Here is a 26,919-nt window from a genome sequence, read left to right on the forward strand (position 1 = left end):
GAAATGGACAAAATTGCTCTTTATAAAACTTGAAATGTGACTTTGGAGGGCACAGCACTACTAATCCATCACATCTTAGCCCGTGGAGGGACGTGGGCCATAAGAAGCAGAAAACTGAGGTGCAGGTTGTGTTTTTCTAATGCTATGTGATTGTACTTCTCTGATTGCTCTTCAGGCTGTTGTTTCCACAAGCTCAGAATGAGAGCTAAATTGGAATAAAAAGACATCTCAAAGGCTTGGTCAGCTCCTCACAGGATGTGCTGGGCCATGCTGTGGAGTGACAGTCAGTCCCACCGGGCTGCACTCTTACTTGTTTTGCACAAGCTGTTTAAACATTCAGTGCACTGAAACAAAGCTAAACAAGAACCACTGGCACTATAAATTATTTAAACCTGGAGCCTTTGTGAGATAATCGGGCCTTCTCCATCCCGAAGGGCCGTGTCAGTGTCAACAAGCAGCATGGCCCAGCAGGAGCAGGTCTGTAGAGCCAGGAGCTTGGTGTTGAGGACCAGATGTCCATGCTACGGACATTCAGACCAGCTCTAGCCTGGACCTGTGGACTGGACACCCAGCAGTGGTTGGAGGACGGGTGCTCTGCTCCTGCAGCATGTCACCTGTCTTCCTGCTGTCAGAGGGGAAGCTTCATGCTCTGGGGCTGCTCTGTGCTGCAGAGAGGCGTGTTGTAAGCAGGCATGGCTGGGAGACTTGCTTCAAAAGTGTGCTTCCCATCCAAAGCCAGACACAGCAGAGGTATGCCCATAGAGTCTCTGTTCCCTGTTCTAGGATGAAGGGATTCATACTGAGGTAATTTAAATTTCTCACACCCTTCCTTCCACTTGGGTTAATACACTTTTTGTTTGACCCTATAAATTGAGATGCTTTTCCCCCAGTGATTTCTACTGGGAAGTGCTGGCTTCCATCTTTCCACTGGGGGTTTTAAAAAGATTTTGTAGGGAAACCTTAACTTTTTTGCTTGTTGAATCAGTGTACTGGGCATCTGTTTTCTTTCTACTGGTCAGTTGTGGGCTTCCTAAATCTTCATTTCCTAATGTAGTAACTTCTGTGAAAATGGATTTTTTTTCTTTTTAATTAATTATTCACATTAACAGACATCTTTCCCATCTGTTCATTGGAAAAGGTGAAACAGGAAAACCAAAATTTCGAAATTCTGCATCACATGTTGATGGCAGTTTGTGAGCTTGATCAACACAGAGGTCTAATGTCATACCCAGCATGGTTTTACCCGTGCCCTGTGCTGTTTTTAGCAGTGAACATGCAGCAGCTGAGGAAGTAGTGGTTTCTGTTCGTGAGGTCTGGGGGGAAGGGTTCATTTGTTTAATTAAAAGAAGGAAAAAAAACCCATTTTTGTATAAAGTATAGCTAATTCCCTTCCAGTAAAAGCAATAAGGCACAATTTTACCTGTGACTTCTATCTAAGTAGCTACCAAATGAGCCTTCATGTTGGGTCCCACCCAAGGTTTGCAAGGGGGAACCACGCCGGGGTTTCGCACAGAGGTCAAGGGTTGCACTCCTTCTCTGTCCCGCCGCCTGCAGCTCCTCGCATGTTTGTGCTTCTCCCCTTTCCCAGCCAGATGCAGGCAGCATTTTGCAAGTCCATCTATGCATCTGTCTGCCCATACCCATCCAAGCACAAAGCCATTCCCCTGTCCCCTCCATGTTAGACAAGCTCATTATTGTTCAGGTCTGAGGAGGCAAAGGATGACAGAAACAAGTTATAGAATACAAATTTAGTATAATTTTGGTTTTTTCTGCTGCTGTGGGGGCCACGGGGCTCGTACAGCGATGCTTAGTTCAAACTTCCTCCTCTGCAGAGGCTTGTGGGGAGGAGGGAAAATGCTGTAGGTGCTTGGGCGGTTGGAGAGGCTGCTGGCTGCCCCGCGACAGTGCCTGTGGGCAAGTCTGAGCCCTGGCAGCAGACCCCTGCCCTGGCCCGCTCCCCTCCCCGCTGCCTCCTTACGCCACCGTCCTCAGGAAGGCTTCACCGCGGCGCACCCTTTATTTGACCATCCCTTCTCTTGTTGACGCTGTTCTTGCAGCCTGCGAGGCTGCGTAGCGCCCGTTTGAGCGCGGTGGGATGGCTGGAGCTGTCACTGTGATGGCTTTAGATGTGCTTTACTTCAAACAATAGCTGTATGTCCACATTATGAGTGTCCTTATTAGTACAAACAAGGGTGTTTATTCTGTACTGATAGCTGTGTTTATTCTTTATGAGGTGCAGGGATAAGTTTTTCCAGGCTAAAACACAGGTTTTTTCCGGTCTAGAGCTGTGCTGGTTTTATCGCCAAATTTGGTTTTCAAATATTTCTTTTTTCCTTAAAAACCTTCAAAGCATGGTATGCTTGTGGTGAGGTACAAAATTAATTCAAATATAAAAAAAAACAAGGGAAGGAATTGGAAAGGGGTGATACTCAGCCCTAAGGCTTCTTTTTCTGTACCCTTCTGGCTAATATAAACAGAAAGAAATTTTTGTGCGCAAGCAAGTTCAAAAGAATGCTAAACAGTTTGTTTTCATATGTTGTAGTATTGTCATGAAGATACTAATTTCTGTGTATTACTTACTTACCCAGACACTACCTTATATGTAATTGGAAAGCTTTAAGTTACCAAAAATACACTACAAAAGTGTTTACTCCCTGAGCTCTTGCTTAAAGCCAAAAAGAGAGATGTGTGTTTGCAGATAATAAAATAAATTGTTTTGGGGAGAAATATTGTTCCTTCAGTTGCCTGACTGGTATTCTCCTTGGGAGATTAAGTATTTTTGGTAGCACCTTTGTGGTCTGTTTGCTTAATATCTGTCATAAAATGATGTAACTGGCACTGGCACAGGTAAAACTTGAGCTTGTGTTCAGCTCCCCAGTAGGTTATTGTAAATGGGAAACTGTTGTGTATACATAATCCCATTAGGCAATACTGTTATTCAAAATCCCTTTTTTCTTCCCTTTCCCCTCTCACAACAAAACTCCTAGGTCTGCGGTGAATTGTTTTGTGACACATTTTTGAATGGGCCTTTTGCCTTGCTTTCAGTTCTTTAATGCAAGAAGCTTTACCAGGAAACAAGAATCTCTTTCTTCTCTGTCCGTGTTTATTCAGCTTGGGACTGTGATGCTGAATATGCAGACAGACACACAAGTCAGATGATCTTAGATGTGTCATATTACAAGGTTAGATGTTTCACATGAAAATAATTTAAAATCTATATTTAAGATATTTTACATCTGCTTTTAATATCTATGCCACCTAAATATGCCTTAATTACTTTTTTAAAACATAGATTTTTATGTGTTTTCACACCCCCAAAGACTGTTCTAAAGTAAATCTTCTCTTACATATATTTAGTTGCATCTTTTGAAATAGGTGGTTAGTTTGAAACAAGTATTTCTAAATTAGCTTTTGTCCTTAAAAAAGGGCTGTATAAAAATGGAGCCTGATCCTGCAAACACTTGCAGATACATTCAGTCTGACTCTCCCAGGTAACTTGCTGCCTTTGGCTTGTAAAGTCATTGCCTTACACAGTCAAAATGAGCAGTTTTGCAGTTTTAATTGAGCATGAGCCCCATCCGCCGAGGTTTCTGCAGAAGTGCATAATTAGTCATGCAGTTAGTACCTTTGTTTAGAATATCGAAGTGCATGAGGTTTTGCAGGATCAGATCAAATTATTGGTATTAGTGACTTTTTCCCAGTTATTAGTCTGGTATATTTTAAAGTCTCAGAGATGATGGGTTTTCAGTGGTCACCTTTGAGATGTTGCTGTAACTGAATACATGTATTTAGTTCTTATAGTATTAAAAGCTGAATATAACTTACAGCAACCTAGGAGAATACTGGGCACTGAGATTTTTTTTCAAGGCATTTCACACTTTATATTCTCCTTTACAGGCTTAGTCTTTAAAGGAGATATGATGCGCTGCTGTCAGAATTTTTGCCAGCTGGTTTTCTGTTTTAAGTTTTTTGTTGTCTGTCTGATGTTGCTTATAGAGCAAAGACTTCTGCCTGGAGGTACCTCTAGGTGATCTGGGGCAATTAAAGGGATTACTGGCCCCAACGCAAAGGCTGGCCAAAGAAAGCGTTCTCACAAGTTCGACATTTTATTTCACAACCGAAGTATCACCTTGAGCTGAATTAGCTGCTGATTTAAGCTAACACACAGGTCTGACTCTGCTTTCTTACACTCCCACATTTAGGTTTTTCAGCTTTCAGAAGTAGATAGCTTTTTATATTGAATAGAGTAGGAGAGCCAGATCCACTGCATCTGTTTTCAGGGACTCAAACTTTTTTCTTCTCTTCCTACATATACAAGTGTCTTCAGCAGAACTCAGTAATCATGTTTGAAAGGTAGCATATGCATGCACATCACACTCCTGGTTTGGGGAAACGCAGGAGCAAACAACAGATAGTGAGCTGTGGCTTAGCAGTTTAAGATTTTTAGTAGCAGTTTTAAAGATTTTTAGTGTGTTTTTTCACGATGGGTGGAAGCACTAGCACCATTTCTAAATCATATGATCCAATAAAGGATCCCATATCTCCTCTCCATCTTTGTAGCAGAGGAACTTACTCCAGTATTGCCAACTTCAAAGTCTTGCAATGTATGATAGAGGCTTTTTAAAGTTTCTGGACTACTGGGATGGGGTGGAGATGCTCAGCCTAATCTCCTTGTATTCTGTCTTTTTGACAAAGTTCCTAGGTTTCAAGATCAAAAAAAGCTTTAAAAAGATGCAACCTTAAAGACCTACATACCAGAAGGCAAAAATAAGACTCTTTAAGGATTCACAGAAATTAATACATTTTAAAATATGTTTTAGCTTTGTATTTGTTGTTTAAATGGATAATACAGAGTCATAGATCTCTCATGCCTTCTGCTTTTGGAGAATCAGCAGTGAATATTGGAGGCACTGTATGCACATGTAGAGTCCTTGCATATATTTCTTAATGTTGATAAGGCTCTCTGAAAAATGCCAAATACCACCATGGAAGTGACATCATCAGGATGTTGCTTTTAGCGTCTGCCTTGGGACCTCTGGTCATGGGAAGATGCAGCTTCTGAGGCAGATGTCGGTACAGCACAGATGGGTTGGGGCAGCTCGGGCACCTCGGTACGCAAGTGTCCCACGGGAGAAGGACCGTCTGGTGAATTGCCTCTGTGATGACATCTCCCGTAACAGAAGTCAGGGGAAGGTAGATGTGAAACTGGGAAACAAGCCAACACACCCTGACCATCAGCAATGCAGTTCCTGAGTTTATGGGGGAAGATGTAGAGAAATGCAAGGGGAACCATGCATCCTTCTGACCGTTTAACTTTGTTCTCACATCCTCATCCCTCCAGCTGTATCTGTGGGAGGGGTCTGGATGTGAGGACCCTCTTTGTCCAGAAATTTGTAATACTGGAATCAGTCAGGAGGGATTTCTGATATTTTTTTTTTTTCTGCAAGGCCATTGCCTCCTGTTTCAGAAATGCTTGTCGCCTGTGGATGTGACTGGTGGCACTGTTTTGCCTGTCCCAAAACCAGCCAGCTGCTCTGGGACATGCTAAATCCCTGAAAGGTTGTTAACCTGTCACGAGATGTGGTGTCATCACCTGCTCACCTGAGATGTTCAAATCCAGCTCAGAGCTTTTTCAAAATTACCTGTTTTGCACAAATACAGGTTTCGTAATGGTGGTTTATGGTCTCACTGGGGGCGGCGCCTGTGAGTAGCTCATCGCTGGCTCTTGCTGAAACTAGTCCTAACAGGAGCCACTTGCTTGGGTTACGGTGACTGCAGAGCTGCCTGCTGCCTGCAATCCTGTCTTTGGGGTATGAAGACAGCCATGAAATGTCCGATTAAAATATGTGTGTTTGGATGACTTAACGATTTTTGACAACAATAGAATTACCAGCAATAGTAAAAGTACCTTGAAAACCAAGAAGTGGCACTGCAAAATTGTCGCAGTGCATAAGGTTGGGATGGGATACAGAGCTGCCCCTTGTATCTGTGACCCTTATTTTTACGATTTTTTTCCTCCAATTGTTGTGGTCTGTGAATTGAAATAAGGTTATATCTCCTTCGGAATATTCATGAAATTAGGCAGTGCCAGGGCCGGCTCCCCAGTCCCTGTGGAACTGGACAGGGTTATTGACTGTAGTAGTTCGTGAGGTTGGTATTACTGAGTCGCCTTTCAGTTTGTGATTTTTTTTTATATATGTATGGTCTGTAAAATCATTTGCCTGTGCAGTGAGAGCTTAAAATGACTGTCTTCCAGAGATCAAGATAAATATTTTTAAAATTAAAGGCTTGATTCTGTGTAAAGCTTAATGGGCATTTAGTTATGCTCTGGAGTAGTTCACTGGGCTTCAAATGAGAATTAAAAATAAGAAATGCTCTGAGTTAAGGTGATCTCTGTGCAGGACTCTGCAGCTTGGTGGAAGTGGCTGCTCGAGGGCTCCAGCTCCCCAGCAAACTTGGCAGGGATGGGGTGGGGTATTTGCTAGAGTAAAGGAGGGTAGGGATTCTTTATCCATCTTTTCCCAGGACAGGGGAAAGGAAAGTAGCTCCAGTTTTTATGTGTAAAGGGGAGAGTGAGGCTTTCAGAGGAAATACAAGGTTGGGAAAGGGAAGCAGCCATTTCCTTCTTCCTCCCGCTTTCCTCTTCCCCATCTGTCCCCCGTGGCTGGGAGGATCTCAAAATGCTGCAGAGATTTGGGCTTAAAACTTATTTTGTAGTGAGATGTGAATTGGGTGACTGGTTGGGGGATACGACTTCATGTCATTTTTCCGACGTTTGCATTAAGTACAGAGCTAGAAGCAGTGTTCCCGAGGCCTGCCCCGAAGAGGCGGTCTTTTGGGGTGTCAGCCTTTGTGTTGCTGCGGCAAACTGCGATTTTACTGATGTAAAACAGTGTCTCTTGACTGTTCTCATTTAAGAATAGGATAGGTAATTTGGCATTCCCAGTTTCAGAGAGCCAGCACTCTGAGATGCTCAGGAAATTGCCATCCTTTATCTTGAAAACTTGCTTTTTGGGGGTGAGTGAAGCAACGTGCATACTGTTTGCCTGCAAATGAAACTACGCAGGTTGTTCAAATCACCATCAGGTTGGTCTCCTTGCTCTTTTTTCAAATGCTTGTGGCAAATAACTTGGAGAACTAAATTCAAAGTGACTCCTCACAAGAGAGGTAGGACAGCTCAGGAAATAGACAATAATGCAGGATAAATGTGTTGTTTTAGTGATGCCTTGGTACAGCATCACACTGGGGCCAGATGGGCAGGAGGAGAGAAACCTCCCCGCCTCTAAGTGTTTGGACCACTTTGCAAAATACTTTGAAATACATTTTTTTTCCTTTCCTGTCCTCCGCCGGCTTGCCTGACAGCAACAGCAGAATACCTCCTGCTCCTCCTGTGGTTACAGCCTGGAAGTAGCTGCTGACAGAGCTTCTAGAGAATAAAATTGAGGGGTAGTAAAGAACAGAGTACAGCACGGCCACACTTTGTACCTAATCTGTAATTCCTAACAGAGCTTCTTTATTAGAAGACATTTCGTCTCCGCTGTCCTTGTGTTAGTGGGGCACAAGCCTACAAGGAAAAAAAATTGGAGAAGTGAATATTAAAGAAACATGTCATTAATTATAGCCAGAGCATGTTCTGGGAGAATTGGGTTGCATTTTCAGTGGATTTAAATATAACTTTGCTTATGCAATCCTGTTAAACATTGTTGCAGTATGTCACTGAGAAAGGTCATTATATTTGCTATACAAAGATTACACCTTTGGAGGGGGGGATTAAAGTTTTAGCCGTGTTTGTTGTGGCCACAACAGCGCAGTGTTAAATGTGGAGAAAAGGAGGGAAGCTGTTGGTAAGCCAGGTTTTCCGTCTGTCTGGAAACACAACCTTTAATGCTGTTAAGCCAAACCAGAGGAAACTCTGAGCTTTACTTTCAGAAAGCAAAATTCTTCAGAAAGGGGACATGTTCAGAAAGGTGGGATTTTATTTTTTTTCCTGAGTATGTCTTTTATATCATATATGCAGATGAATATTTGTCTGTGTGCCTATATATAACAAAAACAATAATTTCAAAGTAAAGCATTAGTTTCAGGCAAATGAAAATGCTCTGTTCCCCACAAAATCTGAGATTTTTTTTTATTTTATTTTGCTGAGAATAGTGGCTAAAATGAAAAGAGAAATGTTTGGTTTTGGGTGGGTTTTCTTTTTTTTTTTTTTTGTAATTCAGTCAAAACCGTGCACCCAATGACTAGCAGGAGCCTCTGCCCTCCAGTGTTGTAGTCCGTGTTCCTGATTGCTGGAGCTGCTTGGCATTTTCAGCCTGAAGATTTTGCCTGTAGAGCTGTACTGCCCATTATCTTTGCTGTTGTGAACCTAAACGTGTCCCTTTGGCCTGGCATTGCTGTTAGCGAAAGTCTGAGCTCGGTGTAAGGGAAAGCAGGTCTGCCTTTGCTCGCAGCGCTGGGGCGCTGCGGTATGGCTGATGGGGTTGATGTTCAGACACTGTTCTGCAATGTATTTTATTCACACTAAGCAGCGCTTGCTTCAACAAGTCATTTACTGACCTCAGTTAAAGCAGTGTTTATAGGCAGATAGCCCTAATTGGGCACAAGGCACCTAGTGTATCAGTGATTAAAAATAAGAAACATTATGACTAGTTATTGTACAACTGTCTTGAAACTACTGTATAATGACAGTACATTTGCCATCAGATTAGGTCATGAAGCAGCTTTACTGCAGCTTGGAAAATTAGGATCAAAAATAGTCCTCTGATTAAAACTTGAGCTTTTGAAAGCTCTTCAGAGAATAAGGATGTGCAAATGCAGATGTATGGGAGAAATTAAGCAGTGTGGATATGCACGGCTCTTTAAAGAGAATAATTGATTGAACCACTGTGCTAGCTTATTTCTTACAGTCACCATGTCTTAACAAAATTAAATGAAACATCAGAATGACCTGGGAATAAGTTACCTAAAATACAATCTGTAATGGGTCAGTGTATTAACATAGGGAATTTAGTAGTTTCTGTGGACATGCAATTGTTCTGCATGTACCAATGTCAGCCTGCAATAGCAGTTGTCTTGGTTTAGATTTATTAATTTTAAAAATATTTTATACAGTTTATCACACATTTATCAGCAGTAAAATATTTTCTCTTTGAAACAACATTTACTTTCTGATGTCATGAGGAATTGGTCTCCTCCTCCTCCTCCGCCCTTTGCTGCAGCAGTGTGATTCCATCAACCACGGGGCATCCTACAAGTCCCTTAAGTCCTGCCAGGCAGTTTTTAAACACCAGGAAAAAAAAAAAGAATGTTTGAACTGATAAAGAAAATTTTTAGGTTCTAATTTTCCTGCCGTTGTGTTGCTTGCTTTCCTTTGCATCAAGCAGAAAAGCAACAACTGTGCTGGAGTTGTGCGATCGGGTGCCTAAGGGCTGAATCTGGTTGGTATTGGACATAGGCCTATTTAGCGTCTGTATCTGCTGAGCTTGGAGGAGTCCAGCCTAAACCTGTTCCCTGTGACTGTTTTAGGTGCCTGCTAACTGGCTGAGCTGAAGATGAGACCTGTAGCTGTGATGGCAAAAGGCTTGGGGACAGATGGGAGCTACTGGAGCAGCCACCAGGGATGCAGTAACAGCAAGTCTGTTACTGTGATTTAAGGATTGTTTTGGGCTGATCCTGTTGAGGGCAGCAGGTCTTTTCCTCCCTCACAAAATCATAAGAGCTGACCACTAATTGACTTTTTTAACTTGTGTGCTTGTTAGCGGGATTGATTCCCTTACTTGGCTGGCTACAGGAGCCCTTCTGCTGGCATGATGCAGGAGGTTGGTCAATGGCTGAAGCAGCATGGTGCCTTTTGGTCACAGCATAAGTTTATTAGCATAAATGAGGCTGGCTTAAACCAATTATGAAGCTGTAGTTTGCAGAAGGTCTATGTGGGGGCTGACCTTTTCTTCATTTAATCTTATTTTGGTGTCAGGATATTTTGTAGGTCTCTGAATGTTAAGTTGTCCCTGAGGGCAGTTTCTCTGTGCATCAAGCCTCCAGCTGTGGACTATTCTGCATGTAAGGCACCAGAGTTTGATAAGTCTTTTTAAAAGTCTTTAAAAGTCTTTTTAAAACCCCATACCCATCTTAGAGAAAATTCACTGTAGTGTGGGCTGGCATCTGTTTAACTGATGTCTGTTTACACTTGGCCCAAGCCCGTTTTTGTACACTCAGTGATGCTGTGTTGAAGTAGGTGTTACCTGTTGTCTGTGACATGGACATGATTTATGGTACCGAGAAAGGGTCATGGTCATGCTAGGTCCAGTTGCTGCCTGCTCCCTCTGTGGCAGCTCCATTAGCCTGGATGCCTACAAGGCATTTGCTTAGTCTTGGAGAGGAGCGAAGAGCAGAGAATTATGGGAGAATGTAAAATCAACTAATGAGACAAACAAGCAGTGTCAAATACGATGTACCCCAAACTTGGAGGTTAGCATGAGCCTCGTTCCTATTCAGAAAATGGGCTTGGCTGGAAAGCAACAGACATATATTGAGATCTACCTAGGGGTGGAGGAAGAATTAATTGAGAGCTTGTGGGTAAAAATTAAGGGGCAAGCAAATATAGGTGACACTGTTGTGGGCATTTGCTACAGGCCACCTGATCAGGAAGAGGAAGTCAAACACGTCTTCTACAGACAGCTAGAAGTAGCCTCACAATTGCAGGCCCTGGTTCTTATGAGGGACTTCAACCACCCTGATATTTGCTGGAAAAGCAACACTATGAGGCACGCACAATCCAGGAGCTCCTGCGGAGCACTGAGGATAACTTTTTGACACAAGGGGTGGAGGAACCAACAAGGCGAGATGTGCTGCTGGACCTTATACTAACAAATAGAGAATGTCTTGTTGAGTATGTGTGGGTTGGTGGTTGGCTTGATGGTTGGTGGTTGATGCTTGGCTGCAGCAACCATGAGATGGTGGAGTTCAGGATCCTGTGTGGTAGAAGCAAGGCAACAAGTAAGATTACAAACTCTGGACTTCAGGAGAGCTAACTTTGGCCTCTTCAAAGACCTGCTTGGAGGAATCCCATGGGTTAGGGCTCTAGAAGGTAGAGGGGTGCAAGAGAGATGGTCAATGTTCAGGTACCACTTCCTCCAAGCTCAAGATTGTGCATCCCTAAAAGGAAGAAGTCAAGCAAATGAGCCAGAAGACCTGCATGGATGAGCAAAGAGCTTCTAGAAAAACTCAAATGGAAGAAGGAGGCTTACAGTAGGTGGAAAAAGGGACTGGCCACTTGGGAGGAATATAGGAACATTGTCGGGGCATGCAGAGGTACAACAAGGAAGGCGAAGGCCCACTTGGAACTAAATATGGCAAGGGATGTCAAGGATCACAAGAAGGGCTTCTTCAGATACAACGGTAGTAAAAGAAAGACTGGGGAAACTGTGGGCCCGCTGCTGAACGAGGTGGTGCCCTGGTGACGCAGGATGCAGAGGAGGCAGAGTTACTGAATGCCTTCTTTGCTTCAGTCTTTACTGCAAAGGCTGGCCCTCAGGCATCCCAGCCCCCAGAGGTGAGGGAGAAAATCTGGAGAAAGGACAGCTTCCCCTTGGTTGAGGAGGATTGGGTTAGAGATCATTTAGGCAAATTGGATCCTCCCAAATCCATGGGTCCTGATGGGTTGCACCCGCGAGTGCTGAGGGAGCTGGCGGATGTTCTTGCCAAGCCACTCTCCATGTATGAAAGGTCACGGAGGACAGGAGAGGTATTCAGGGACTGAAGGGTAGCCAGTGTCACTCCAGTCTTCAAAAAGGGCAAGAAGGAGGACCCAGGAAACTATAGGCCAGTCAGCCTCACCTCCATCCCTGGAAAGGTGATGAAACAGTGAGGTGGGCTGAGAACTGGCTGAACGGCAGAGCTCAGAGGGTCGTGATCAACAACACAGAGCCTGGTTCAAGGTCTGTAACTAGCAGTGTTCACCAGGGGTCTGTGGGTCCCGTCTTGGTCAACATATTAAACAATGACCTGGACGAAGGAACAGGATGTACCCTCAGCAAGTTTGCTGGTGGTACGAAACTGGGAGGAGTGGCTGATACACCAGAAGGCTGTGCTGCCATTCAGCGAGACCTGGACAGCCTGGAGACCTGGGCTGAGGGGAACTTAATGAAATTCAACAGGGGCAAGGATAGTGTCCTGCACGTGGGGATGAACAACCCCATACACCAGTGCAGGTTGGGGGCTGACATGCTGGAAAGCAGCTCTGCTGAGAAGGACTTGGGAGTGCTGGTGGACAGCAGGTTGGGCATGAGCCAGAAATGTGCTCTTGTGGCCAAGGCAGCCAGCAGGTCGAGGGAGGTTATCCTCTTCCTCTGCTTTGCCCTGGTGAGGCCACATCTGGAGTACTGTGTCTAGTTGTGGGCTCCCCAGTTCAAGAAAGCCAGGGAACTACTGGAGAGAGTCCAGAGGAGAGCTATGAGGATGATCAAGGGCCTGGAGCATGTCTCTTATGAGGCAAGGCTGAGAGACTTGGTTTTGTTTAGCCAGGAGAAGAGAAGACTGAAGGGGGGGATGTTATCAATGCTTCTATCTATCTAAAGGGTGGGTGTCAAGAGGCTGGGTCAGACTCTTTTCAGTGGTGCCCAATGACAGGACAAGGGGCAATGGGCACAAACTGGAAGACAGGAAGTTCCATGTGAATATGAGAGAAACTTCTTTCCTGTGTGAGGGTGCGAGAGCAGTGGAGCAGGTGCCCTGAGAGGCTGTGGAGTCTGCTTCTCTGGAGACATCTAAAACCTGCCTGGACATATTCCTGTGCCCCCTGCTGTAGGTGTACCTGCTGAAGCAGTGGGTTTGGACAAAATGATCTCCAGAGGTCCCTTCCAAGCCCTACCATTCTGTGATTCTGTGAAATGCTCCTGGCGATGAGCATGGTCCCAGCTAGCTGGGGCAGTCAAATTCCCTTGCCTGTTTATCAGTGTTCTCAAGCTGAAAGGCTGATAGAAAGTGCTTCCTGATCAGCATGATAAATAGAATTTTGCGTGATAATTATGTTTACAGCAGGACAGATGTACTAATAACATGTCCCCTAAAGGCTTCAAATGAGCTATAAAAGAACCAAATCTCTGCTGAAAATGCTGGCAGCGTAGTATTAATTGTGTAAGTTACAGCTGATAATTGTCTTGTTTCATTTGAATGAGGCAGTCGGCTATTAATGGCTTGTGCTCTGTAGTACCAAAACAGCAGACTGAGCAAAATTTGTCAGTCTGGATAATATAGTTATATATTAGCAATGCATCCTAATGGACATACTCTAGTGGCTAGGGAAGAAAAGAAGTGTTACAGTTAATTTCTAATGCTGTTTCATCTTTTGTATCAAAATACTTATGTGCCTTCAGGAAGAGAACTTATTTTTCCTTATCTACAAATTGTTTGATTTAAGACAATGCCTGCAGTAAAAAAACAAGCTCTCTTTGTGCTTATTGAGGATTGAAATGGAGAATGACTAATTAGCTGTCTTGCTCTGCTTATCTCTTCCACACTGTTGATATGAATGAAAATCTTACCCGTGTTTTTATGTGTATGAAAGATCCCACTGTTCTGCAGATCTGTTACAGAGCATGCCTAAGTGTGCAAGTGCATAGAGATGTACATATATATAATATAGACGTGACCTGAAAACCTGTTAGAATAAGTTATCAAGCCTAATTTTTAAAGTAGCAGTAAAATGAAGTCCAAATTGGTGATCATACTAGGTATTGTGCCAGGTTTACAGTTAAATAAAGATCTTGCAGGTAACTAACCAAATTTAAAACCCTGCTGGTCCAAAGTGAATTACTTTTTGTGACATCCTAATTCATTTGCATTCCCAAAGTGTGTTTCATTTCATCTGCGGTAAGTTGAGCTGCAGATAGTATCCCAGAGGAGTGTTCTCTAGCAGTCCTAACCCACATCCTTGCTCTGGCTGATTAATCTGTAAATCATTCAAAATTTCTTTCCCATGCTATTACATCAAAGCATCCCTGAGTAAAACATGTGAGCCGAATCCTGAAATGTGTTCCCTTAGCATGAGAAAGACTCTTTGTGTGTTTCGTTAGGCAATACTTTGGTTTTTTTTTTGTGGGGAAACATGCAGTTGACTTTCTAAGAGAGTGCGAGATGTGTTTGATGGTTAGCAAAAGAGAGCTGATGGCCTGGAAAAACTGCCTGGAGATACTCTGTAAAAATTGTCCTTGGTTCCTTGTAACCTTTCATCAACTTAATTCATTGCTAACGAGCTGCAAGTTCATTGCAATTCATTGCAGAGCCTTAAAATTGCCACTGAGTCAGATGACAAAGTGCCTTGTTTTACGTTCTCAAGAAAAATCCTATGACTGATGGAGGACTAGGCAGTAGCACAACTCTGAAAAAAGTTTTGGGCCCTTGTCTCTAAAGGGCGCCTGTGGAAGTGCAGCAATTTTGAGAAGAGAGAGGAAGGGGGAGACCAGAAAAGCAGAAAATCTTTGCTAGCTTACATCTGCATAGGTTTTATCCTTATGCCAGCTCACCCTAGGGAAATGGTAATGTGATTCATTTGTTCCAGGCAGATAGGCAAAGCCTTAAATATCAAACACATCCATTTCTGCATTGGATCAGTGTTTTTTCTTCCTAAAACCATCTAAAAAATGTATATAAACAAATGAAACACCAACAAGAAGAAATGCAAAGAAGAAAAAAGGGTCTCAGCTAAAGAAGAGCTAAATAATTTTTTGCCTCTATAGTCATGGCAATTGCTATCCAAAGGTCTGTTACTATGCCTAAGGTTGTACTTAGCATAGCTGCAGTTGTAACCACCATGCTACTCCTGCCATACCCTGGAAATCATTCAGACCAAGTCAGAATACGGCACCTCAGCTTTGAGAGGACTGACCACTGCATCGGCTCAGGTTCCCATGCCAGGTGTTTTTCAGGTCTGGTGCTGTGACTTGCTCCTGTGTTTCCCAGACTTCTGGAGACAGGACCCTCGGCAGCCAGCTTTGACTGCAGGGAAGATCTGGAAATGTTGAGTTGTGTCTTACACACTTCTAAATGCTTTGTTAGTAAAGCTTATGGCAATCCCTTTTGACAAGGGAGGGGTCCACCATCAAACGTGGGATTGTGGAAGCCATTCCTGCTTCTGCTGAGCCTTGGAAGCAGAGGAGGGAGATCTGCTAACAAACTGCCCTTCCTGGGTCTTTACTGTCATTTTTAGACCTTTTGCCCCTGCCTTCTAAGCGTATAGGCCCCCCTCTGAAGTAATGTACAAGGTATATAAATTCACCATAGGCAGCTTAACGTTTGTGTTAGCAGTTTGTTTGTGATGGGAGGATCCGGGTAACTCAGATCCTCCAGACTTCCCCTAAGGTTAGGGTGTGAACCCATTCTCAATTAATCATCTCTACCAGATGATGGGCTGCAACTATATTATTAATGCTTTATCTATTTGTTTTCTTATATGCACTGTAGATTAGATCAGGTCGAGGGCTCAAGAGACATTTGAAGTGGGTCACTGTGACATTAGGGGTAGGTCAGCCAACATCTTCCCTTCTTCACTGCATAGTATGAATGCAGCATATCTTTTGGGTGTGCTGGGGAGAGATCGAACATGTCAGGAATCATCGCTGGAGTTATTTGGTACGGTAATCAGTGTGCTTTAAGAGGGCTGCCTGCTCTTGCATCTGCCTGAGCTGCTGCTGCCTCTGCTTCTTCTGGCACAGCATGGCTGTACATAGAGATAGTGAACACAGCAGTGACATGGGTGTGCCAAGGCAGGGGAGCTCGCCAAGTACGTAAACATGAAATGTGGGTCTTGTGCTGCCTTCTAATAATGCTGGTTTTGAAGCAGCCCTCTCAATTTCACTTTGTTGGCCAGATTTGCCACTACAATATGCTTTTTATTGCTCCGATAATATAAAATATCAGCAGACCCAGTCTAGTGCTCTGGCAGCTTTCCTCACTCTTGGAGTGTCGATGAATCTGCTTTTAGAGTAGCATAAAATATTACAGTTGGAAGGGACCCACAATGGTCATCTAGCCCAACTGCCTGACCACTTCAGGGCTGACCAAAAATTGAAGCATGTTATTATTATTAAAAGCATTGCTCAAATTTCTTGGAGAGTTCCCCCACCCCCCAACCTGATTGAAAACTGGTGTATCATTACCGGCTATTTGCTGGCCAACCACCTAGTTGGCACCCAAAAAAATCCAGTCCTCTAATAATTAGTTATGTAATATACGAAGTAGGAGACTGCTTAGATTACCAGCATAAGCGTTATTTCTGTACGTCTGACAACCCAGCACTTTGACAGTATGTGGAGAATATAAGAATATAGAAGGCCATGAATTTGGGACCCTTTCAGGTCTTCACATCCAGCTGTTCCTGGGGTAGCAGAGCAGCATGTGTTCCCTGAGTGAGTGGGGACAGTGCCCTTGGAAGAGGCCTTTTGCAGTAGAGAGTAGGTGAAATGCTTTCTGAGTGTCCGGCCTCTGCCAACAGTGGTGTACACTCTTGGGGAAGTATTGATCCCGGGAAAGGCAATTCCCCAGCCTGCAGATGTAGGCTGCATTTGCCAAGTCAATGAAAAGTTCGTTAGGGTACCCTCTGTTGTGAAAACAGATGGGGAGGCTTCTGGGCAAGCTTCTCTAAATATTAGATGCTACTGTACTACCATACCTTAATGGTGAGCAAATGATGCAGTTATACAACCAAATGTTACTAGTATTATGAGGATCCCCATAATACTTGCTTACTGGGAGTAGGGAGAAGCGAGGGTTTCTCGCAGAGATCCGACTTATTAAATGTCACCCTCTAACCATGATTAGTCTTTGTATGTGTACCTGTGATAAGCTGTACCATTGTGCTCAGTTTGTAGTTGGACTTTCACCCTGTGGATCATAGGAACTAAATGTTCTGAATGGAGTAAACGGGTTTCTGAAAACATTTACATTTTTAATAGAGATCTGTACCAGGAGAAGAGAGCAACCTTAGGCTGGGAATGTGCCAATTACGGTATGCCATGCTGAGCAAGGGGCCTCAACAGAGGGAGAAGACAATAATCTAATCCTCTGCTACCACCTATCAACCCAGTGCCGGGTAACAGGAAGATGCCGTGCCCAGTCACAGTGGCAGGATGGACGGAAAAAGGAGGTAGTTTGCTTTTCCCAAAGCAATTATGCTGGTTGGCTCCAGGATCCGTCCCTAGCGAGAAGAGCAGGGAAGAACCAAGCTCTGTCTCGTGAACCCCAAGCCCACAAGCTCGCAGGCATGTTGAAGCAGTTCTGCTGGGCAGTAAGGATCTTCCTTTACCTGAATAGTGAATCTTGTACTGTTTTTAAAATGTGTCTCCATTATTGCAAATACGTTCTTAAGTAAAGCATAAGGAAATGCAGTATTTCAAGTAAATACGTCTTTTTGTACTCAAATGTCTTTGGTATTAAAACTGACTGTGCGTGAACCAACACGCAAGAAGGCATTAACCCCTGTGGATGTAAAAACATTTGAAACTATGGCACTGGACTGTCTTGCATTATCACAGATACCCAGAAGTATGCCCAATACTGGATATCTGAGCTATCCAATATTTGACTTCTCTGAACCATATGAATTGGCTTGGGCTTTAGCAGTGCATGGCCAGGGAAAGGAGGGCATTGACTCCTAGATATGTAATAACGTGGTGGGAAAATAGGCTGATCCTGAGGGAGTTCGTAGCAAATGTGCCCAGAACTAAATCCAAAGTATGCACCAGTAAACACTCTGATTGCCACCACCTGTGCCAGCATTCATATCTCATGCATGAAATGCCTCATGCTAACGTCTGCTTGTTCGGTTTGGTCGTTATGTCCTGCTCACATAGGGGACTTCCTTTTTTCCATCAAAAGAACTTTATCCAGGCAATTCACAGTGTCTAGGATACATTTTTTTAGCAATGAGATTTTTTAAGTGCATGTTGAGATCTGTTCTCAGTCTAATGTTAAGATGTGGGATTGCAGAATATGTTTTCCCAGATAGCACATGTGCATCTGGAGGCAAGACAGGGGTATGAGATTGGGCTGTATGTAACCTAAGAAATACCACAGATGAAATAAGGGAAAACAAACAGGAAAAAGTAGCATTTTTAATTGCATAGTTATGTATGCAGGCTAGAATTAAAGTCTTTTTTTTCAGATGATGTAGTAGTGCATATATGTGTTTCCATGTGTTAGGGTACCTACTGCATATAGCCTTGACTTGCAAGTGAGTTTCTTAGTTAATTCCAGAACTTTGGCTGCTTTGAAATACAACGTTATGGGATATGATACCTTAAAAACTGGTGTTGCATTGTGGCTTACTCAAGTAGTGTCCTCGGTTAAAGTGTTGGTTCTTCATTTCTCTTCGTAGGAATAGGTATCCTTAGGATGTGACTTTTAAGGAGCAACGTTGCTTGTGGACGGACTTAAATATTCATCTTTTTACAATGCACAGAGCTTGTCAGGCAGAAACAACACATGAAGCCTCTGTTAGATTAATGTTGATCAGACAAAGGCTATTATGGTGCGGGTTTTACTGTAGAAAGAGGACATAAAGGTGGAGAATTTGTATGTTCTTTACAATGCTATTGTATCTCCTTTGGCAAGCATCCTTGTTTTCATAAGGACAGATGTTTAATCTTGTTGTTTGCTCCTTTGCTAGTTTTGAGTGTCTTTAATTAAGCTGGTGCTCATTGATGTCTTACCATGATAATCTATGTTAGGTTATGAGGTAATGGCTGTTCTGAAAAATATAGCTGTGGCAGTGTTCGGGCATACTCTAAATAAATCACTGTGCACAAGCCTTCTGAAAGCTATCGTGTTGCTGCAGAGTCAGTAAAGTGAAGACAGTGAATCTGTAAATCACTGGTTACAAGTAATTGAGGATGTAGATTTTAGGCACTTCAGGATCTGAGAGCTCTGCTGTCTTTAAATGAATCTTACTGAATTGCAGCTGTAACTCCTCATTATGGCTTGGGTGGAGCCAGCAGTAGGATGGGTGGGTGCAGAGGCAGCTGCCTGCAGAGGGAAGATGGTAGGTTTCAAGCAAGATCCGTCTTTGGTGAGTTGGGAGTCCAGCTGGGGAAGGTGAAAACGAAAGGGTCCTCAGAATCAACAACATGTGGTGGTCGCTCTTCCATTCTCCCTAGAATCAACCCTGTTTTTTCCTTCACTAGAGATTTCATATTGATGCCTAATTTTGAATGCATTTCATCCCAGGGTCACATCTTCTAGCAAGACTAACAATTAATACATCAAGTTGAATTGTGCAAGATGCTAAAAAAACCCACCCCAAACCAGTTCTACCATACCTTCTGTTTTTTCGCTCACATGCGTTTATACATTCACACTATACAAATGCTTTGTCAGTGATCAGCTTGCTTCTCAGCAATTCTAGTGTAAGTCCCCGGTCTCTTCACAGTGCTGGTAACTCCTGATTTTGTATTGGATGTAACCAGACCCAGATGATCCCTCTGGGACATTGGGACAGAGCTGTGCTAGAATTCTGTGGGCCATTTGAAGGATCACATCTGTAAAGCTACATGATAATTTGTGAACAGAACATTATGATGCATTGCCACACTATGAAAGGTCGGCAGGATACTTCAGTATTGTCATGTTGATTCCCTTCATTCTTTCTTCTTTCCTTTTGTAGTCTGTATTTTACATGAGTATGAGTTGTACTTGGAAAAAAAAAGCCCAACAACCCTACCTTCAGGATGGCAATGTAGGTTTTTTTGTAACACTGAGATGTTACGTGCAGATGGGTTGGCAGGCAGCAGTTTGAGTGCTGTGTATTTCAAAGCTTCTGCCGTGGGTATTGTGGGAGGATGAGGCTTGGAGAAGGAGTTGGATGTCAATATAGGTAGGATACTCAGTGCAGGGGAGACATCTGGTCTGGGAGGAGCCTGGCATGGAGGCATGTTCATGCCATAGCTCTCTTCTCATCCCCTCGTTTTCTGCCCATCTTCCTGCTTACCCCAGAAGGTTGATGGAGACGGAAGAGGCATTTGGCATGGCAGTATTCTCCTAATTATTGCTAGCCTAAAGTCTGAAGGTCTCTCTCCTTGCAATACATATCCTAAAAGGAGCAGGCTATTGGGCGTCCTGCTTGCTCAGGACTTCTGAGTCAGAGACTTTCCTTCACAGCCCACTGCAGAAGGCTGTAGTCTTAACCCATGTTTGCATCGTGCATTCAGGTAGGTGACAGCTAAATGGAGGTCTCTTGCTATACTCTCTGTGTGTTTGGGGTGGGCTGAGAATTAACAAAATAACCCATTTTCAGCATGCGACAGATGCTTTTAACTCCCATTGTGGGCAGCCTTGCCAATACGCTGCACAGCTTGGAAGTCCTAAATGGAGTTTGATGTTCTTTGCAGAGAATGGCTCTGCTGTGTAATCATCATAGCACACAACTAAATACTGGTTTATATCAGTTTGGGTAGCTCCTGGAAACTCTGTTTCCCTTAATAATATTTAATAGTCTCAGGGTTTGTTTTTCCTGTGTTCATCTTCCTGCAATATTGGCAAAAGATAGGAAGAAAATGAGCGGGGACATAAGAATTGCAGTAAAGCTTCAGAAGGAGGGTGAGAGGTGACTCATTAGCAGGTCTTTCATCTGGGTTCATGCGGGATCATGGAGTCGGGAGTCAAGATGTGAATGGGGATTTGTACACAGCTGATGTCTTGTATAATATTTCAGAATAGTGTATTAATTGACGGCAGCTTAGCCTGGGAGTTTGCGCAGAGGCATATAGCCAGCAGGCTGAGGAGGAGTCAGGGAGTAAGTGGCTTTTAGGTTTCCCCAGGGTGACAAAGGGGCTGGGGCTGCTGGGAGCAGGGCATTGCCTACATCTGGCAGCTCTTTGCCAACTACCTGCTCCCCTGGCCCAGGAGAGAGCCGGCAGCTGGTTTCTGATTATAACCCAATCCTAACTCCAAAGGTGTTAGGGAGGAGAATGGTAAATGAACCTTATTCAAAACTCAGGCTTGCTTGGAAGATACATTTGTGGCCACCATGTGCTGAAGGAACTAGAATACTGCACAGCCAGGGTTTCTTGTGGACTATAGACCAGAACTGTGTTTATATATATATACACATACATACTTGTAATATATAATATATATATTTACTTCTAATCTTTTTTTTTTTCACCATTCTAGCACCTAGAAGACTGATCATAGATCTCATTGAATACTGTCCTGGTTTCCCTTTTACTGTTCAAGCCATTTTGGTGCTGACGTGAACAATAGAAAGCACAATGCAAAAACAACCCTAGGGTTGCTGTTCCTGGAGAGGTAGGATGGAGGTGGTGCTCTGCCTTGTTTGGCCTTTGAGAGCTGCATGTCCAGAGCATGTTTTGGTAACTCCCTAGGGAGCATTTGCAAAGGACTAGGTTGGCTTTTGGGCAAGAGCTCCTCTTTGAGTCTGGACCTGGCGCCTTTCAGAGGGTTGAGTGGATGGCAGGGGGAAATCCTCCACTTACACTTCTAGGCAGGCTCTGAGTTATCCTTACAGGTATCCTGATCTCATTCCCCATCACTGCAAGTATTATGATTACTTTCTTTCCACTCCCCTTGTGTACCTATCTAGGGTAGTCTTCCTGTGCGTAGGATATATCTTTTGTGATGAAGGCACAGTGAAAATAAGGAATTCAGCATTTTCCATGTTCCAAGCAGTCTTGTGCTTTTTTGATGCTCCCAAGCCACAATATTAGAAACGCAGTTGTCACCAGGAGGTAATAGCGCTGATGTTTCTGCCTCATGGCTCCTGTTTATGCATGATCATTTTCCGCAGCCACCTGAAGGGAGAGGTGACCCAGTGGGCATGTGAACTACCAACAGCCTTCAGCTGCTGAAATGTCTTTGCCCTCCAAAGTTCTCCCATCAGAGTTAACATAGTTGGCAGATGTTCAGATGATAAGCATTTGCGTGTCTTGTCAGCACTGCACCTCTGAAGGGATTCCGTTATCCTATGCAAAGTGGAGAAGCTTGTCCTGAGGGATAGTTTTGTTCTGGGAGCCAAAGGCACCCATGCTACAGGCTTCAGCTGTTGTAGGTTTGTAATCTTAACAGAAGCAGGGGGAATCTACACCCACAACTTTCACAAAAATTAGTCGTATTTAAAATGCAGCTTTTTCCTCCTGGTTTGTAGCTGTGCTAGAAAGTCATTACACATGGATTTATTTTTCCTTATCTCTTGGATTATCATCAGCTTTCTTCCTTCCTGTATGAATTTATCCAGTGCTCTGACTGCAGCTCCATTTTTTTTATCACCTCCTGTCTATGGGGCTTAAGATTTTGTATGTTTAACATAACTGACCTGAGTATTTTGCAGCAATTGAAAGTGACGATAATTTTCCACCAATTGATGGGATGGTTGCAGTGAATCTTTTTGCAGTCTACACACTTTGGTGTTTTGTTACAGACCTGCTTTATTTTGTTTGTCCTTCTATTTATTTTTTTTCTCCTTTTATCTTATTCATCAGGTCATCTCCAGGTATGTATAGGAAAAGAAGGTTATCGGAAGTATCACCAAGGGGAGATTGTGCTTGACCAACCTGATAGCCTTCTATGATGGCATGACTGGCTGGGTAGATGGAGGGAGAGCAGTGGATGTTGTTTACTTCAACTTCAGCAAGGCTTTTGACACTGTCTCCCATAACGTCCTCATGGACAAGCTTAGGAAGTGTGGCTTAGATGAGAGGACAGTGAGGTGGATAGATAACTGGCTGAACAGCAGAGCTCAGAGGGTTGTGATCAATGGCGCAGTGACTAGTTGGAGGCCTGTCACTAGTGGTATTCCCCAGGGGTCGGTGCTGGGTCCAGTCTTGGTCAACATATTAAACAATGACCTGGACGAAGGAACAGGATGTACCCTCAGCAAGTTTGCTGGTGGTACGAAACTGGGAGGAGTGGCTGATACACCAGAAGGCTGTGCTGCCATTCAGCGAGACCTGGACAGCCTGGAGACCTGGGCTGAGGGGAACTTAATGAAATTCAACAGGGGCAAGGATAGTGTCCTGCACGTGGGGATGAACAACCCCATACACCAGTGCAGGTTGGGGGCTGACATGCTGGAAAGCAGCTCTGCTGAGAAGGACTTGGGAGTGCTGGTGGACAGCAGGTTGGGCATGAGCCAGAAATGTGCCCTTGTGGCCAAGATGACTTTGGAGAGGGGAAAAGGAGACAACATTTTAGGTTTTAAGAAACTTCCACAGAGATTCATACAGCTTGTCAAAGATAAATCCAATATGCAAACAGGATCATGAATATCTTAGAAAACAGCCGTTTAAAATACCAGGGCATCACTTGTCTCTTTAGTCTCTTTCTTTGGACGGGGCTTGGAATTTGATTGTAGGGTATTGGTGATTTCTGGACTCATGAAACAGGGGCACAGGGAACAGGGAGGAAACAGAAAAAAATATTTTAGGTGTTAAGGGAAAGTTGTACTATATGATTTTAAAACAAGAAAAAAAATCTGTAAGTTGCCTGGAACTATGGGGAACAATGTCCTACATGGCCTTATTGATACAAATAGGAGGTTGTCATCTTCCCAGAGCTGAACTGCTTTCTTCTGTGTGCATGGGGGCACAGGGAGAGAGGGGTGTGTGTTTGGTATACCTAGGATGTGGTAGTCAAACTATGGGGAATTTTTTTAAGGCTTTCCAAGAACTAGGAGAAATTGACATTTTTACTGAAACATCTTTTATTTTGTTATCAAGGGAAATTGTATTTTAGTGTGTGTTAGCTGGCTGACGTTCACTCTGCACAAGTTTTAAAGCATTTTATATTAAAAATGCACCTGTCTAGAGATTTATCCCAGGGCCTGGGTCCTGTATGAGTCACACAGTGCTTTTTTGTTTTGGTCTGTGTATAGGTACTTTTCCTTAACAACAGAAGGATTTTCCCATAATTATTATTGACATAGAACATTTTTTTCCTATAAGATAGGTATCAACACAGCTTTACATCAGAATGATGGTGATTTGTGATATAAACCAGTTTGGGTTATTACAGTGCAAGTGTCTACATAAACCAGCTGCTATAGCACATTAATCAATTTTTGAAAAATAACCCTTTCAGAAGTTGTATAGACAAGCCCCGACTGCCTGCCTGAAGAAAGATGATAAATTAATTTAAATATTAAACAGCAGTTGAGGCGATTAATTTTTAATGAAGACAATGGAAAACTGGTTTTGCTTGTATTCCCTAGAACACCCTTTCAAAAGCTTTGCTTTTCTAAAATTGTTTTTTTTTCCTATGTGTGTGATACAGGATGTGACTTGGTTCACAGCAGGCAGGTTCATTAATTGGCATTTCTGGTATAATATCCAGCTGTGGAAAGCTTATAAAATATTGGTATTTAGGTCATCTTAATTGGCCTTGAAATAAAGATTTAAGATAAAGTGGAATAATTGCATGTACTTCATTGCAGCAGAGGTTCTTCAGTGAAAAGAGGGTACAAAACCTGGGCAGCATGAACTGATTTCAGCAGAGTTGCTGCAAATCCACCTCAACGGTGCTCCTGTGATTGTGCAGGGAGCTGAACCGATTAAAACTGATGGTTATGGGGAGAGGTGAAAGATGTGGCAGTTTTCAGCTGGGTTAGGTGCTGGACTGGATATACTTGCTCTTACTGCTACCAATGCCAGCACAGGGAGGGTATTGGAGTGGGGCAGCCCCCATTTATATCACTGCAGGCTTCTGTGTGACCCATGCTTCTTCACTGCTGATGATTTGGGGGTGGTGGTGGGGGTGGTGTTACCTGCTTTCTTCCTTCTTTCCTTCCTGGATGAATTTATCCGGAGTTGTGCTTATGTTCACACTAGTTGAGAGGGAGCTTAGGTAATAGTGCTTCTCTCCCAAGCTTGGGTGAACAAAGAGCTTCCCCCACTCCTTTGTGCAGACTCACTTAGGTCTCCCCAATACTGCAGAATCACTACTGGTGAAAATCAGTGTGGGCTTTTTTGTGCCGAGAGGGGTGGCAGCGATTTCCATCCAGCCTATGTTGCATTCGAGGTTAACAAGCAAAAACCATCCAGCAGCATCCCTGGTGCTGGGTTTAAGAAGTTGCAACCAGCAAGGGAAGCGAGAGGAATCTGAACAGTCAGCAGGCAACTGGATGACCAGTGTTTAAAGCTGCCCTCGAGCTGGTGAAATGCAGTTTCCTGTACTTTTGCCAATCTTAATAACAGATGCAAATGTAGGATCTTCAAACCCTTCTCCTCCAAGCCGTTGGCAATGAAGTTGAGGATAGCACATAACTTTGGGCGAGGAGAGGCTTGGAGGAGGGTTGCAGTGGCGACTGGAATATGCACCTGGTGTTGTAAAAGCACCTTACAGCTCCTAACAGGCATCTAGGGGAAATACTGTGTGACTAGTTTGATAAAATTAATCCAAAGAAGGTGGCAAGGTTGTACTGTTGTTTGTCTGTCTTTGACTAACAACACGCAAAATATGCTTTTGGCACTGTAACACCACAAGATGGGAGGGTGCCATCATTTAACTGTGTTATTAAGCTAATGACACATAAAGAGGTATTAAAAAGCAACAGCTATCATCTGCTACGTCATGCTGGTAGTTGAAGCCTCCAACTTCTGTTTATGTACCAATGTAACTGAAAATCGAGGGGGAGCTCCTCCTGATCTGAATTTCTCCCTGTAAGAGCACCTCTGTGTCCTCTGACTGTGAATGACGCCAAGGGAGCACCTGTGGGTGCAGGAGCCAGGTGTTTGGTCTCTTCTTCCTTGTCTCTGCCAGCAAGTTTAGTACATCCTGAAATGCAGACTTTGATTTTTTTAACATTTTGAAGGTGTATTGTATCTTGCAACAGATCTTCTAAAGTTCTAGTTTAGACAAAGCCTGAGTGGATTTTGGTTTGCATATTTTCCTAAGAGGATTATGCTTCACACTTAGTTGCTCTATAAATTGTTTGAGGGCTTTTTTTATGATTTTCTAAGTACACGAAAAGCCGCATACGCATTCAAACTGTCCTGAAATGTGTTGTCTGGGGGTTAGTGATAGAAATCTGGTGTTTGAACTAGTAGTAAACTGAATCACTGAACCTCAGGGTTATTTTGAGCTGAAAAACATTTTGGTAATCAGATTTGCAGCACGGCTGCAGGAACAGTTGTAGCAGTACAACTGGAGGGGCTAGCAAATTGCAAGGAGGATTAGAAACTGCTTACACTGGCATCAGAGAAAACAATTTATTCTGAAAATACAGCCCAGGAATAAATTAGTGAGTACCCTTCCAAGCATGTGGGTGCTCAGAACACATCGAGATTCTGGAAACTTTTTACTTGCAGTCAAGGGAGTAAGGTGGCTTGGTGGGGAAAAAATAGTGGTAGCCTATGAGGACTTTTATAATTTAACTTCATACTCATAAAATCACTGGTGAGGGAGGTACTGTGCACCTCAGCAACGTTCCCTAGGAGTGATGGGCGCTGGCACTCCTCATGTTTGCTGGGTGCTGTGGCACAGCGCCTTCGCTCCACTGGCTGTCGCAGCTGCTTAACACCCACTGACGGGTTCATTTTGATGATTGCCAGCTTAATTTTTCATCATTGCCTGTGGGTGGGCTGTCTCTCATACATTTGGTTTTTTGTATTTACGGTGTTTTTTTGGAGGGCTGGGTGCAGCTCATTGGTTTGGGGTGTTTGGAGGTTGTGAAGCAGCAATTGCTGCTAAAACCAAGCCTGTACCCGGGCTTCTTCCCTGCCTTCTAGAACAGTCAGAAAACTTGAAATGTTAAGATTTTCTTATTTCAATTCACTGAAGGTGGAGGAGGGTTTAAAGAAGACTGGTTTAAAACAGGATTAAACTCATCTGTGCTGCTCAGAGGGATGGCCAGAGCTCCCTTTTAAACTGCTGGTTTGTGCCCAGTGTTGCCGGCTCCATTACCTTTTATCTCTTTTC

The 26,919-nt window shown here is 43.5% G+C and overlaps 1 protein-coding gene across 2 annotated transcripts in view; it reads left to right on the plus strand.

The window, feature by feature from the left end:
* CABLES1 (Cdk5 and Abl enzyme substrate 1) overlaps positions 1–26,919 on the plus strand; it is a 78,044-nt gene that overhangs the window by 11,743 nt on the left and 39,382 nt on the right. The window lies entirely within an intron of this gene.

Source organism: Phalacrocorax aristotelis, chromosome 2, assembly GCF_949628215.1.
Source record: "Phalacrocorax aristotelis chromosome 2, bGulAri2.1, whole genome shotgun sequence".
Taxonomy (NCBI): domain Eukaryota; kingdom Metazoa; phylum Chordata; class Aves; order Suliformes; family Phalacrocoracidae; genus Phalacrocorax; species Phalacrocorax aristotelis.